This window comes from Pleuronectes platessa, chromosome 22, assembly GCF_947347685.1.
Source record: "Pleuronectes platessa chromosome 22, fPlePla1.1, whole genome shotgun sequence".
In the NCBI taxonomy this organism is placed as follows: Eukaryota; Metazoa; Chordata; class Actinopteri; order Pleuronectiformes; family Pleuronectidae; genus Pleuronectes; species Pleuronectes platessa.
In genome coordinates, this window is record NC_070647.1 from 5397871 (window position 1) to 5414873 (window position 17003).

At 43.5% G+C, this 17003-nt stretch overlaps 1 long non-coding RNA gene across 2 annotated transcripts in view; it reads right to left on the reverse strand.

Moving 5' to 3' along the window:
- LOC128428933 (uncharacterized) overlaps positions 1 to 6601 on the reverse strand; it is a 78508-nt gene extending 71907 nt beyond the window's left edge. For both annotated transcript variants that reach the window (XR_008333853.1, XR_008333852.1), the window contains exon 1: positions 6534 to 6601. This is a non-coding gene — a long non-coding RNA (uncharacterized LOC128428933). The remainder of the gene's footprint in view (positions 1 to 6533) is intronic.
- Positions 6602 to 17003: the final 10402 nt, after the last annotated feature.

Below are 17003 nucleotides of genomic sequence, written 5' to 3' on the forward strand. Positions count from 1 at the left end.
TTTCAATGTTCTGCACAGGTGGCTTTAAATTCTTCTGTCATCCTTCCTTCCTGTCATCGGACAGACGGCCTCAGCTCGCCAACTGCTCCGTGCCTTGAAAACTGAATGCCACACTCCAGTTGGGCCTGTCTGTGCCTCCTGCACAATTTGCTGCTAGAACTAGGCCAATTAGCTGGTGGAGAGTTTGAGGGAATAGGCAAACGAAGAATATGTATATGAGAATGTCTAATATGAACAGTTTATCGAGCTGCAACGGAAATCTACATTGGCAGCAGCCCTCACGGTGACAATCACAACATTCCAATTCACAATCATATCCACTCCGCAGTCTCCAGAACGTTCATTAATGTGACAGAATCGTTCCTGGGAGGAAAAGGCATGCACCTGTCTGTGAGACAGAATATTAAGAGGTAGGGAGTAAGAGAGGGAAAGGGAGAGATGAAAAGAAACACAGGAGGGGGAGGAGGGACAGAATGACAGAGAGAGGAAGTGATGAAGTGTGTTGGATTACAGGGTGACATTGAAAGAAGCTCTCTCCGTCCCTTTCTACGCCATCTCTCTCTCTCTTTTCCACTATTCACTCACTCTGCGCTCTTCACCTCCCACGCATCATCCTCCAACTCTCTCACCCGACCCCTGTGAGGGCGCCCCGGTCGACTGGTGGGATCGCACGACTGCCCATCAGCAGTCTGGAGTGTCACAAACATTTTCCCAAGGCGGGAAATGAATAAGATCATTGTCCTTCGCCGCAACGCTGCATGGTAGAACGCAGGGGGAGGGGAGGAAAAAGAGAAAGAGGTGAAATGAAAATGAGAGGAGAGCTGACAAGAGACAAGGGGAGTTATGAAAGGAGAGGAGGAAATGTGAAAAAAGGAAGGGAAAACGGGTGAGAGAATTAAAAATAAATTACAAGGTGGATAAGGAGATAAGAGTGCAGGATAAATAGTCAATTAAAGGAGGAAAATAAAGATAGATGACAAAGAGGAGAGTGAAGAGTGTGGAAAAGGGGGTGAGAAAATGAAACAGGTGGAGAGACAAAGGGAGAAAAGGGAAAATAGATCAAGCAATGGAGGAAATAAAAGGAGGAGAGGGCAGAAAGGAAACAAAAGAAAAAAATGCAAAGGAGGGATGAGTGGAAAATCAGGGAAATTACAGGTAAGACAAGAAAAGGAGGATACATCGTAGGAGAAGAGGGCGATGAAAGTAAAAAAAACACAGGAGAGTCAAGGAATGGAGAGAGAGAGAGAGAAATGAAAAATAAATACAGACATTATTTTGAGGATAGGAGAAAAGGATGAGAGGGGAGGATAGAAAGCCAAATTATAGTGGACAAAAAAGAACATCCGAAATGGAAGGAAAGAAGGGGAAAGGAACAGCTGAGATGGAGAAATGAGGAAATAAGGTGAAAGAGGAAGAATGGATAAAAAATTATGAAAGCTGAGAAAGAAAGGATCTTAAACATCCTGAAAAAATGACAGAGAACTATGGAGGACATATGGAATGAAATAGGAGTTTAAAAATAAGAAACAGGAAAGAATCGCAAGGGAAAGATAAAAAAAAAGGGTAGCAGACGGGTTAATTGACTAAACTTTCATGTGGCACTACCAATGATTTATTTTGATGATTTACTTATAGAAACTTGAGTGCGCAGAATACATACAGTGCATACTGTAGCCTAAACACTCACTCAGAAATTAAGTCATGCGTCTTTTGGACTTAGGTTAACGTGTGTGTGTGTGTGTGTGTGTGTGTGTGTGTGTGTGTGCGTGTGTTAGGGCATTAACTTGGGTGAGTCACCATCGTGTTGTATAAACATTTATTCATAAGAAATATGAAAATGTCAGTGACGTGTTCGTCATATTCTTTCATTAGGGAGACCAATTCAAAAGGTAGATATGTAGAACAAGAGGAAATCAATCCCGGGGGTTGTTCTCTTCCTTCAAGTTGTTTGGTGAAGGCACGAGGCAATGTCAAAAGGCAATGTCTCACTTTGAATACACACACAGACACACAAAAGCAAACACACCAATATTACAGGCTTCTCTGTACGTATTAAAAAGCCGCAGCCATACTCCTGTTACCTCGGCCCAGGTGCTGACTCACTGGGACTTGGCTCATTCACATTCCTGGAGACTGAACAATGTCTGCGTCTAACCCGAGGATACGCAAAATAAAGAGGAGCCTCCTGCCGGTAAAGACATTAAAGATAAGCTGTAACCGGAGAGGCCGGGGTGGAAAATGTCAGGTCTGTTGTTGCCTTTCAAGGACAAAAGGGTGTGTATTCATTCAGATTTAGCAAATGTCAGGTCAGCTACTGTTGTCACCGAACCAGCATGGCCTAAAGGACCCAACACCACATGATCTCTTGATGTCTGACACACACACACACACACACAGACACACACGCGTTTAAAGCTTGGCCATTTTGTTTCTCTATTGTCACATTAATGAGATCACTGTTTTCTCAGAAATCCGAATCACTCAGTTTAATAAACTCAGCTGAGTCTACATTTATTCATTCAAACTTATTTGCATTTAACCTTTCAAATGCAATTCTTAACTTTGGGTAATTGCTTAATAAAAGCTTTGGGTTGTCTGTAATTTGATATCTTGGAAAATGTGCTTTGACCTTGTCAATCATCAGGAGATACTCCCGGATTAAAATTCACACAACATGTCGTGAGAGTCCGTCCACACACCGACAAACTCATAGGGGCCAAAACAATAGTCTGCTTCTGGCTAAGCCGGTACTCAGGGTAATGAGTTGTGTCATTGAAGCTGCACCCAAAGCTCAGTGGAAACCTCCTGCCACAGCAGTTGTGCCTCGCGCCGCTCTCTAAAAAGGAAAACCGGCAGAAGCTACAAAGTCCCCCACAAGACAACACCCACATAAATCTCCATCTGCTCTGATAAACACTGGCTTCTAAACAGTCCTCCCAAAAGTGATATGATGGGACACAAATTCAGCCAGTCCCTTCATAACAGCAACATGTTAATCCACACATTTACACACCAACACATTTTAATGTTTACCGATCCCACCCATCATCTCAGTTTTCCTGATAAAAACCCATCCAGTTATGATCCACTGATGTGATTTGAAGCTGCAAACACAAACAAATCCTGTTTCCGCCGCACTATAACAAACTTTGCTTCCCTGTGTCTTCTCAGGGACCACTTGCCTGCAGGCTATGTATCACTCCAGCCAAGTGTATGGAGCTTGTTAGCACTGGTGCATGGTAGGAAACACCAAGCTTAAACAACAGCAGGGCCGGGTCTAGGCAGGGGCAAGAGGGGGCCTGGCCCCCTCAAATAAATGTTGTGCCCCCTCAAACTAAATAGGGTTAGGGTTAGGGTTAGGCACAATGCCCCCTCAAGATTTGTGGCTGCCCCCTCATACATGCCTGTCTAGACCCGGCCCTGCCCAACAGAATCTGTTTAGACAAAATAAGTATCAGAACAGTATCTTTAAATGTCAGAAAAAAGGTTTCCAGTCACAAGTAGACGATAGAAGCCTATAGTGTTTACCATAAGTGAATTGTGAAACCACAGAGTTGAGACCTGGTATTAACATCTGTTAATATGAGTCTGGGTGATCAGATCACGAGTGGTCAGCTCTAGGTTCAGATCTGAACGCACCCAAATACTTTCTGTAAGCGTCCTTGGATCCAATCACTCACACACATTCGGAGGTGGTATCAGACAGACCGCTGCAGCCCTACTGCTGCCTCCCTTTTTTTTTTTTTTCGAAAACTCAAGGTTTGCATTTTAGTCTTGAAAGTCCAAACATTTTTAAACTCGCGTTCACTAACAGACTGGTTCTTATCAGTCATGACTCATTGTTCTCTGCTGATTCATCACACGTCATGTGTACCTCCTCTGGGGAAAAAACCCTCCAGCCATGAACATCAGTGGTGAATGGATAATAATTACAAGCTTTGCTGACCTTGTGGTCTTTGCTAGTAGCCGTTGTGCAACTAAAGACTGCATTTTATAAAGCTACAGCTGTCCAATCGGCAGGAAGGGAGCTGGTATTCAAGTGATCTGCTTCAACTGCCTGTGAATGCTCAGTGTGTTTGAATGGTCATTTGATATGTATTTTAAGGCATGTTACAGATAAAGATTAAACCTGACGAGGCTGAAAGTCTCGTCTGCACAGGGATTGTTTACATTCCATGTACCTCTATTAAAACGTATTAGTGTGGACGACCCATTCTCAGCCAACATGGTGACAGATGCGAGAGTAACAACTATGGCAATGGCTATGAGGGAGCTCTTATGAATACAGATCCATTAAGACATGATGTTATTTTAAGCTTGAGCAGAACTTGTCCACATCCACATGGAACACATTGTTTTTTCAGTAAGGACTTTTACCTGCACAAGGAATTGAACCTGAGTCATCTGGCTACAAAGTATGATCTCCCTGTTCATTTTGAAAAATGTGAATCAGAAGCAACCTGCGAATGGGAGATAAAACCTGAAAAATTACTTGAACATTTTGTGAGAAAGAAAAATGTTTCTCTTGGCATCAGCTGGCACTTTCCGGGAACATTAAATCTAAACTGTCAATAGAAAATGAACAAGAAAAGCTGCATCGTCAGTTGCCCAAACCAGTTCTGGCCATCTCCGCTCTCTGCAGCCCAGTTTGCCTGCGGACTGGTCCATTTGCATCATTTTTAACTGCTGTTTGGCTCCTGAGAGAAGATAATCCCAGAGTAACAACGGCATTATCTCATGCAAAAGAGGAACTGAGCTTTTCACACAAACAGAGAAAGGTCAGCACTTGGCTGAGAGACAGCTGTCGCTGCTGCTGTGCGCATGTCAGCGACCCAAGGGGAGCGGGGGGGATGCGGGGTCCTCTCAGCTGTTATCACAGTAGGGCAGACACCATATCACCTGGGTGTGGGCAGGTGTTTCCCTGTCCATGTGCCTGCATGTATTTGCACAGACTGCTTCTGTGTGTCTGCAGCTTACACCACCTGCCTATTCATACTGATAGGGAGGCGGATATTTACTACTGAGTATACAGTATCTCTGTGAACAGCAAAAAACTGTTGAATTATTCTCCTGGATAAGGGGACTTGTAGATCAAACGTATTCTCTTATTTGCCTAAGGTGTTTCTGGTTCCTGTTGTGTTTCAAAAACCACCTCAGGACTGCATGTGAATCCACACCAGGTGGATTTTAGTGGCTCTCACACTTGATAGGTTCAGGTATGTCCCTTCAACCTGAACAGGGAAATGAGCCACATAACGAATTCTGCATTCTGGATTTTAGTTTTTTCAGATGTGCTTGATTGCATGATGCAAACTGACATAAACCAAAGTTCTTGAACTCCTCCCCCAAAGGACTGACCGACCGGGCAGGTACCGCAGGTCTGCAGAGCTTTTGATGGGAATCTATTAGGAGCAATTCTTATGCAAAATGAGCATATGATTCATTGAATATGTTGTTCTGTAGAATAGCAGGTCGCAGCGAGCCAGTCAAATATCAGAGTAAGGGCCAATGTGAGCTGGTCTTGACTAACACACACTAACATCAGATTTTTCTCTTCATCATTTATTCCCAGGTCAAATGACTGTGGTGAAGTCACAGGTATTAACAGCTCCAGCTCTGTTTGGCAGAAACATGAGACTCAGACATCAGGGCAATAGAGACTTGTCACCTCTGTCTGCAACTTCGCCGACTTTCTGCCATATCAGCCACATCTCGCCTGTGACTGGGTTCAGGCAGCCGCACACATTTCAAAACAGTTATCAGCTGGAATTTGAGGTTTGAGTGACTGAAGTAATGAGTCACTTGCCTCTGCTGCTTTCTACTGTTAACTAAACCTCAGCAGGTTTTCCCAAAAAATAGTGTATATTCACGAATGTTGGTATAGAAAGATTATATATTTAATCACATCAATCCTAAGCCAGCCTCCTAAACCAAGAAAGACTTCAGTTAGAAAGACCCTCCCTTTTTTAATACTGTAAAAATGTCTGATCTTTCCCACTAATAAGAGAAGTGCTTCTATTTACAAAGATCAACTGATTCATTTATATCTGAGACATGTATCTTAAGGCTCAATCTGAATGTATGATATCATTTCATGGCCATCACGTGCTTATCTAAAACACTTTCACAAAATAATCTTTTGCTCCCTAAAAATTATCAAATCCACCAAGAATGATCTTCATGATCGCCAGCTACTTCTGTCTGAACACAAACACCCATTGTTCCAAAGGTTCCTCAGACTTTATAGCGGTAAACATGACTACATCTGTACCATTATAGAATTAGAAGCTTGACAGGTGTAGCAGCGGTAACTGTTTGGCAAGAAACTAAGACATTGACAACAGGAAGTCAGTGAGATAAACTATAAACCATTTTCTAGCTCACAGTCTGTGTAAAAAGGCTTTTCAGCTCAGACTTCAGGAATAATGTTCAAATAACTCACAAAAGGAGGTAATATATTCCCACTCAGCACAGTTTTACAGTCAGCACTTCTGTGTATGTGTGTGTGTGTGTGTGTGTGAGAGTGAACTCACAATCAAAGTTTTATGGAGTTTTCAGAAGCTGCAGAGACCAAGGTGACATTTCTGCTCTTATCGCCAACTTCCTGCTGTAATCACTGAGAGAGGCTGAGCCAGCTCGCCAGCACCGCCGCTGCTGGTCGGTTTGGCAACAGGTGCCGCAGTGTGTGTGTGTGTATGTGTGTGTGTGTGTGTGTGTGTGTGTGTGTGTGTGTGGTGGTGGTCTAGGCCTAAAGCCAACAAACACAGAGAGGGTCAAAAAGGAGAGATATCTAGAGGAGCCAAGTTTACTAACCCACTAGACTCCACACACACGCAGCCAATTGTAATTTGAAATGCACAGTATTGCAGAGAGTGGCTGTAGAAGCAGAAATAGCCATATAGAGAAATTAAAGCACAACAAAATCTCATTTGCGTACATTGTATGTTAACAAACTATATGAAAAAATCTCTGGACAATATGACAGCAATACCATTTGTCATTAACATCTTCTATCTTTTGCAATAGATATCAGGCTTACTCACTGCAGCTTCGAACATGAAGGTATGTATATGTATGTTGTACAGTGGCCAAGAGAGCTCAACACACACATGCTACAAGTCACAACACATTCAACTACAGAAACGCACTGCAAATAGCGAAAAACAGCACCAGAATTGTTTCCAGGGGACCCAAAAACAGTGATGAACTTGGCTGTCTCTCAATTCCACGTGATGTTATTGAAGTCTGCTACTCGTCAGTGGTGATGGAACTTCCCAAAGCATTGAACTACAGCCAGGTTCATCACTTCTTCGGGTCCCAAGGGAAAATTTCATATTCGACTCTGTCATGTCCAAACCGCGCCAAAGTCGACACTGCACTTCATTGGGCCCTTAACAAACACATGCCGACTGCGAAGTCGATAAGATGAACGGTTCTCGATGAGTTCCACATACACACTAACAGAGATTTGTGAAATAAGTAGACAGAACATAATCGTATGTACTTATCAAACTGGAAAAACTGTTCAGTTAATGTTAAACAATCACAAGCTGCTCTGGCTACGATAAGTTAGAGTTAAAACCCTAATACACCACTTCTTTTTGTACAGGTTTCAAAGTTTTAAATGACAATAATATCGAAAGACCCTTTTAAATCCCTGCAGAGCTATAGACGTCTCTAACGTAACCAACACTATGGGCTGAGATAAATCAAAAGATAGGTTAATAGCCTACACTGCATGAAAAGAAGAATTTGTGCCAGTAAACGTCGTAGGAAATTCTTGGAGAAATTTGTGTTACCAGTGTCTTGCCGTTTTCCAAGCCTGAGAATGTTGGGAGGTGACCCCCCTTCTCCTAATCCTAGGGGAGGCTTTCATATGCAAATGCCAATGCTCTGCGCTTTACAAATGCAAATCAGGATAGTTTCCCTCGGAAAAGATAACACCTTTTTCTAAACTATCTTGAGTAAGTACACAAGGCTTAAAATAAATATAAAACCTGAAATTGTAAATTGATCTTAAGTAAGTAAGTGTGCTATAATTAATTACATTGTATACCACGAGCAAAATCAATGCTATGAAAAAAAAATTGAAACAATGCACATTATTTCAGCATTTTATTATTATCCAAAACACAATCCTACATCTCAACCCCTGTACAGAGTGGCATGATTACAATCACTTTTTCAATTGTGCTCGTTAAATACACAGTGGATGTGTTAACCACACATCTACCAGCAATCCGCTCAATAGGCAGAAATGATGTTGGATATGATTAGTCTGTGTCCTGTAAGCTCCGAACTTCTACTGGCTTTCCATAAAGATATCTATCCTCCCAAAATATTGGAAATTCCTTCATAATTTGAACTTCTTATTAAACTTTCTCAGTATTCCATTAAAACACTAAACGATTTTATCCAAGAGACTTACAATATGTGCATTCAACTATGAGAATACAAACACAGAACAGCAACAATCAGGTGAGTACAATAACTTAAAACCAGAAAGAATAAACCGGTCCTCAGTCACATACACATTCCATATAAAATTTAAATTTAAAAGCTGTTTTAACCGCTGCTTTAAGATGAAAAGGACAGTTGTGAAGCTTTAAGGCCGAATTATAGTCGGGTTGCACGCACGCATGCACGCAAGACGCGCAACACGCCCCTTTCGTGCCCTCTTGTGGCTTGCGTGCGTCCGCCAATTTTTCTAACTATACGACAAAACGACCCGAGCCTCACGCAGCCCGCAAGGCTTGTGATTGGTCTGCTTACTACATCCCGTCCGGAGTCTAGTTTCCGGTTTCATGCCACATAATAAGCGGAAATCACAGAAGATTTAGAAGAATGAATATGGACCAAATAGATGAGCACTTGGCAGAAGAGATCCGAAAGTATGATCACTTGTATAACCCGTCACTGACTGGAGGATTTGTCCGCCAGAAATAGGCTATGAGGAGCCGGAGTAGCGATCTAAATAAACAGTCGACGAAGAAGAAGACGTCTCTTCTTTGTGTGTTTGTCTTCGACAAACAACGTTACTCCGCCTAGTGTTCTGGCGTGGAATTGCGTTGCAACACGCGCAACACGTTAGAAAAGCATAAATCAAAACGAGTCCGTCGATGCAACTGCGTGGCCTTCCGCGGTTGCAGTCGCAGGACTATAATTCGGCCTTAAGTGGGAGGCAAAGTAGGAGGAAACCCGAACAACAGGAGACTTACACAGAGGCATAGAGAGGAGCAATCTGTCTTAAAAGCCCAAACACAAGAGAAACAACACTGTTGTTAAAAGAAATACGTTTTTAATGAAAATAATTTGGAGAAGCCAAAACAGGAGAAAAATCCACAGGAACTTGGTGACATAAGCTGATGTTTGAAGGAAGAAACTATATATTCTTCCAGTGCTGGATCTTCCATTTCCAATTCCAAAAGCACACTGACAACACTGTGCCACTTTTTGCAGATTTTTTGGAAAATGACCTTGTCAAGGCGTTGCATCATTTTTGGGGTGATCTCAAAATCTTCATCCTGGATTTCGACCCATATGTTTTTGACCAGACGCTCGATGATGGCGTTTGGTGATCTGAGCGTGTCCAACACCTTTGCTTTATTAAAAATCCTCGTAACCAGCTTCATAACAATTAGCCTGATGGGTAATTTTCTTCCGTCCTCTGTTGACTCTTGCTCTTCGCTGTATTCTTCCGTGAATTCAGAAGTGTTCACCTCGCTTTCTGAGCCAGACCCTTGACTATCATCCGAAGGCAGACTGGCCCCACTGATCGAGCCCTGTGACACAGCTTTTTCCAAAGTATGTGTTATCACCCTGGAAGTGAGAGGTTCTGACTGTGTATGAAGCCACCACCTCATTACTCCCAGGAAACACCACACCATGGCAAGGATGTCAGCTGATATTATAGCATGTGGCGGTAAAACCATTATGCTTAAGCGCTTTGGTCCTGAGGTGGTCTTGGGTCTCATCCTTTCAATGTGATTGCTGAGGATATTTTTCAGCTCATTGGTTAACTCAAGGTTTTCACCACTGAGGATAACATCAATCCATTGAGACACATTCTGCCCCTGCTGTATCTCACAAACTACTGTTGGAAGCAGAGCGTCAATATCATTCATGACAGACTGCATTGACTGCCTACTTAAAACCTTGTCAAAGGCTGGGTTGTCAGGGCTGTCAAAGTACTTGATATTCAGTCTCTCCACAAGATGACCAATGGACGCTTGGGCAAACTGTTTTGCAGCGCATGTCTTAATCCTTCCACACACTTTCTTCAGAGAGGGGGTGCTTTGGGCTGTTTCTAGATCAACTTGGTTTTGCGTCATGATTTCATCCACAATCACCTCAGCAACGTCATCTGCAACATTCTTCATCTCCAGAGTGGAGCCAGATTCCAACTGCTCATAATCAGAGTCGGAAATTTCCTCAGAAGAACATTTGGTGAACTGAGAGACCTCATCCTTAATGATCTCCTGGACAGTTTTGGAGGTTGCAGACAAAAGACTTTCTCTGTCTTCTGAGATTGTCTTCGAGGATGAGGATGATGACTGACTGACCTTCTTTCTGCTCTCACAAGGTGCACACTTACATTTCAGATTCCTCATGAGTCCTTTGATCATTTGCCCGGTCTGTTGAATCATACACTGTAGTATTTTTGGAGGTGTGATACGAGGAATGGTTTCCTTCCCACTGTCCACGCTCATGGAGAGGACAGAGTTGACACACTCTGCAATCTCTTTAGCAATCAACCTTGTCAACTTCTCTGAGCTGACCAGCTTGACCTCATCTGGAACATCAAGAGCCTGAGCAAAAATCTGAGGAAGTGTGTTGCCAAAACAGCAGATCACACTGTTCTGAGACACAGGCCCATCGGTGCTCACATGACCCTTTAGGGTTGATTGTGTCTCTAAATAGACAATTTCCAGCAGTTTCTCTCCCAGGATGGTTATTGTGGCCACATCAGGTTTGCCTGCTTTCGAAAGATTCCATTGTTCTGATGTCATGCCTTCGAAATAGGACATCACAATGGATAAAATGCTGTTGATGTCCATATTCATGTATCTGATATTGTTTTCCAATACTTCTGTTATTGGCTTGGCGTTTAAATATCAGGTTGAATTTCCTTGTATTCCTGGATATAGTAAATGCTCTCTCGGTTTGCCGTAGACTACATCGAACATTCACACATCAACTAGAGGAAGAAAACAATCCAAAGAGAGAACACACCTAAGAGAACACGCACTAAAGAGTACACACTAAAGGGAGAACACACTCACCAAAGAGAAAGGCATCCAGGACAGCTGACATCACAGGCTGACACCAGGCTTTCCAACAAGCCACGCCCCCAAATATTGACTGTTGATGTCAGTAGCAGCGGTAGCTACCTTGACATAACACGATGCATGCTGGTTAGAAATTGTCTGACTTTTACCAGCTCTGCAAAACATCACCATGTCACATGACCTTAAAATATTGTGGGAGCCAGTTCAGAACGTGCAGTTGTTCTCCTTCAGCTGCAGCACCTGGGAACCAAAGTCTATGAAACCGGCACTATGACACTTTATCCACATTACGTATCTTACGTTATATTCTTACACATTCAGAACAATTAACTGCTGCTTATTTTTCTCCAAAGGAGAAGAGATGTCTTTGATCTCTACCTGACAGCTTGCTATTTACACTTAGAGTTAACATTTTCTGTCATTAAAACAGTTTTGTTCAGGCGATTGTTTGTGTGAAGTAATTAATGATCATGTAGGTGTTTTTTTTGTCCTTTAGATTTATTTTGCTGACTTGTTTTTTTGGAATTATAAACAAGAACATAAATAAATGACCTTGTTGAGAATGTCAGCAAACTATACAAGGAAACATTGTCATGTGGAAAACATACACACACACACACACACACACACACACACACACACACACACACACACTCATGTGCTTGCTTCAGTTGTTTGGATTGAAGCTGCAAGGTTATACCAACAAGCTAGTCACCTGCCAGTTTACAACTCACATCACGCTACGCCTCGCTGTTCACGAACAACCCTCCTTTTCCCCCATTCCCTCGATACTCTCTCTATCTGTTCAGGATTTTTTTAGGAATTTTACTGTGGATCCTCCAACGGTGATGCAGCAAGGCTATTTCCGTTTATTAATAATAAACTCATATTACTCATGTTGTTTTCCAGCTGCCTGTACTATGACGTACTAAGACCCACTATGAGCCAGTATGAAGGAGCTTCCAGTTCATCCATACGGACCTTGCATCGACATTGAGGAGTTCAGGAGTCGGCAGAGAAGAAAGAGGATAAGGTCAGATTCATTAAATCATTTTTCAGATACATGTGTAGGTGTATGTTGTCATTGAATTGGGCTAATTGTACTGATTGTGTTTACAGCTGATTGAAGCTGGACAGATGACATGGATCCCTCCTTCCACAGCCAGGAGCTCACCGACCTGTGTGCCACACTTCAAATAAGACTAGAGGCTACACTGGATCTCACAGCTACACACCACAGTCGTCTACACATTGGGGCAGATTCGGACAGAGTCCCACAAAGAACATATGACCCAGAGGCTGCAAAGAGACATTTCAAGCTTCACCTGATTAGCTTTTCGCTGGCTAGGCTAGTTGTGTTTGTACAATATTTGTGCTGTATGTAAATAAACCTTTGACTCAACATTGTTGTGCAATAGTAGGAGTAGAATTGACGTTGGCTAATTATTAATAATCATGAAATATGATTATTAAAATAACAATTATTTCTTAAAAATAATCAAAAATGATAAAGCTATTAATTAAGAAATGTAACACATTTAATTAGAAATGATACGGTTATCCATTAATAATAGTTAAAATAATTAATGAAAACAATAAAATTATCAATTAAGAATAATACAAATCTGTAATCATTGCTTATTGTTGCGGGGCACCACCCTGGTTACAGGGACCAACGATACAATCTATAAATATCAGTCTCATAATGATAAATGTCAAATCAATAATCTCAGTATTTAATATTAATAATTATTTAATTAACAGTGAAGGCTACTAAGTTCGAGCACAGGCAATCATAATCCAGCTGCAATCACATACATATGCACAAATAATCACAGACTACAGATACTTTAATTACAAAAGCATTTATTAAAAAGGGGAAATAAAGTTATAATGTTATTCAATGATTCATCATTTTAACAAGCTCCGATATTTCAAAGATAAACACAGCAGCAGCACTTATCACAATTCAGACAATACATGTAAAACCGGCGGTCTACCTATGTATGTCTGTCTATGTGTATGTGTGTGTGTCTGTGTCAAAGTGTCTCTCTGTGTGTGTGTGTATGTCTATGTGTATGCATGTGAAATAAAGTTAGTGTTATTTAATGATTCATCATTTTAACAAACTCCCATATTTCCAAGATAACAACAGCAGCCGCTTATCACAACTTAGAAAAACACATGTATTCATCTATGTGTATCTGTGTGTGTATCTGTCTGTGTCTATCAATGTGTGTCTGTGTGGGTGTGTCTGTGTGTGTGTGTGTGTGAGAGAGCGAGAGAGAGAGAGAAAAAGAAGGGGGGGCGTGGCGATGACGCAGTCACTTGGTGACGTCACATCTAAGATGGCGGCCGATCATGATTCGTGGAATCAAGGCCTAAAAACTCTCAAAATGGCGGATTGACTACAAAACAAGATGGCGGAGCCGTTATGAATTTAGAGCCAGAATGGGAGAAGAGGGAGAGAGGAGGTGTGGCAATAATAGATTCAAAATGGTGGTTAACTTGCGTTATCCAAAATGGAGTCTATGTTAATGACACCATGTGGCCGGAGCTCACACTGGTGGTCGTCACATGAATTACACAAAGGGATTTTCAGACAAAGAGAATTCTTTGTCTCTGCTTTGGCGTTCGGCCGCATGGCTTCCAGATGTGTCCGGCCTCTCTGAATATAGATTTAACTATGTTACATGAACTGTATTCTAAATACAGATCGGATGTGTATATAGGTCGGTTTAGAAGGAGAGAGAGAGAGAGAGAATACAAGGAGGGAGCAAAGCTCTTAAAAGCACCGTCAGAGACAAATTACATTTACTTTACCACTCAGCACCCAAGTGGCGTTGTGTGCTGAGGTTTGACCGGTAAAGTCTCTTTAAAGTTGTTCAAACGGTCACAATGAGCTGGAGACGCTGCTCACGGCGCTTAAAAACTGTGGCACAAGGCCGTAACCGGAAACCGGAAGTGGCGAGTCGCCGCTAAACATTAGAGACTCGGCGGTCTCATACAAAACAAATACGTTCAATTATTAAAACAATACGCTACGTATTATATTAACATCTGCCCAGACAATAAAGCCTCTTACTGTACCACCCTCGCGGTGTGCGTGCGCGTCGGGCCAGTGAATCACGTGGTCTCTCAAGCGGTCTTCGGCCGCTGGACCGGACAAACAGCGGATTTGCTCGTGCTGCTTCGATGGGATGAGCGTCGTCCTTCTTCTTCAGGGATGTGGAGCTCGTGCTCCTCAGCGGAATGAATCTCGCGCTTCTGCAGGGGGTGAACAGCGGTAACGCCGCTGTGGATTTGGAAAGAAAGTCTGTGATGCTCGACCGGCGAGCGAGTTCCTGTGCGCGGCCTCTTCAAGTTAAAATCACAAAAGTCCTTTTGGAAATAAAAACGTCGACTGAATAAAGAAATAAAAGAAATGAAAATAAAATAACTCTGGTTGATAAACTAAAGTTAAGGTTGCCCCCGTTAGCAACTGAATCAGCTGAGAGGCCCCGAAGGGGGCCTGGTGTTGTCTTCAGAGCAGGGTAAAAATGGCAGCGATGTTTGGGGTCTCAGTGGTTTTGTTCTACCTGAGAGGTCCTCCTCCTTGAGGAGTTGGTCATAGGATGATGCTGGCTTTAAGCCAATTGAGTGTCAGAAATGGATCTGAGTGGGCGGGGCTTGGAACTGAGCGGGGGTTTCTGGGAAAACCCCAGGACATTTCTCCACCACCAGGGGGAGATTCTTGAGCCTGCAGGAGGATGTTTTCCCGCCCAAAGTTTAACAACCCTTTGTTCCTCTCGGCTCCAGTGTCTGGCGGCCCCCCCCCGCTGGGCTCTGGCCCAACAGTCCCCCTTTTGGTCTGGAGAGTGGGCTATGACCCCGGTCTCCAGGGCAAACTATGGTCGAGAGTCCAGTGATAATCCATGACAGGTAATCCTTGAGTGGAGTTGAAGCAGTGAAAGTTAGTTCATTATGAGGCAGAGAGGCATAAATGTCTTCGAGGCATGAGTCTAAACAGAGAGAGGTAATTGTCTGGGCAGACAGGCTAAATAACATATATTCTAAAACACGGCACACACTTTCAATTTCACATAATGCGTATCGGCAGTTATTGTTAAAATACCAATGAATTTCGGTGAAGAGTGAAATGAAAGAAAAGTGGAAACACGAACAGAAGAAAATGTTTGAGTAGGTGCTGGTGTTTTGAGGTAAACATGTGTGTTATCCTGTCAAACCAAGACATTTAGAACGGCGAGTCACGTTCTGTTGTTCGCTAATCTGTGAATTTATGATAAATCCTATTTCTAGGTTTTCAGATCTACAGATATTGGAATTTCACTGCCAAGACTGAATTGCCAAGTGTACCTGTGAGGGCTGCACAACCGTAGTGGTAACGACTTCAAAATCCTCAACGAGGTCTAAGGAGGTTCACTACCTGAACTACGTTATACAATGTACTGACAGAGGGTCTAAAGCATGCAGCTATTGATGGAGTGAGTGGTTTGAGCGTGTTTTTGTTTTAAAGTTGGGATTTCTTCCCCCCCTTTTCAGATGTGGAGGTGAGAGGGGGTTTCTGGCAGCGCCTTGGTCCTTCCCCGTCATTGAAGTCATCTTTGGGAGTGGAGAAGGAGGGCGTCTGCTCCTAGTTTCGCCAACGGGGTTCAGTGTCTGGTCTCTCAGTGGAGCCTGGAGGAACACGTGGCACAATGTCTCTCATTGCTTCATCCACACATCTCCGTATTTACTCCTCTGTCCCAGGATGCATCCCATGTGTTGGATTTCGGTCACCACATCTATACTCCTGGTACTGATAGGGTCTCCGTCTGTTCCAGCCCCTACTCCTCTGTTGAGAGGGATTCAGGTGCTGAGGTCGAAACTGTTTGTGGGGCTGGTTGAAATCCTCACCCCCTTGGTTTTGTGGGGCGCCCTGTTGGAAGGGTCGCTGTTCCTGGTTCTCTTTGCTGGGGTTCATCTTGGCGTGGGGAAAGTTGTCATCTTCCAGCGCCGGGTCCACATTTAGTTGGATTTGAACTGCCAGAACCACGGTGTCGTCTTCGTTGAACCCTCGGTTGTCTGGGTCGAAGCGATAAATGTCTTTTTTAAGGGGCTCTAGCTGCCGGGTGCAGATTTCCTCTCTTTGAGGGGGTGCTGAGTCATCAGGGTCTTCTGAATTGTGTGTGCCACAGTATTCATCTCTTGCACCGGGAGTGGAGGACCATCCAGGACGCGACCGTGAGTCATGGTGCGCCCCTGCCTGAGTGGCAGACTGGGAAATCTCCTTCAGCCCTCCAGGACGGATTCCTTCCGTCGTTGTGGTGTGGATCAGCATGGCTCCGTGCAGGATGTGTTCCTTCTGGCTGGAGTGGATGCTGTGTGTCTGGTGGAAAGGCATTTGGAGTGCCTCATAGCGGTCCCAGGTCACTGCACGTCTAGGGGTTGAGCCCGGCCCCCCCTTTGGTGTTGAGGGGGTTGGAGCGGTCAATTGCTGGGTGTGTCTGGCTCTCCAGAGCAAAGCTTCCTCTGCAAGAGGGTTGCGTAGCTGTGCTCGCAGCTTTTCTCCCAGTGTCTCTGTTCCGCTGGCTCCACCGGGAATGACGTCAGCTCCTGGCCCTGTCATCAGGGATATCAGCTCGAGGGGGGGCAGCTCTGTTTGACTGTGCCCCCCTTTCTGCTGACCTTTGACCTTCCGTGCAGAGCTTCGTGCTCCTGCACCGCCTGGTCCTG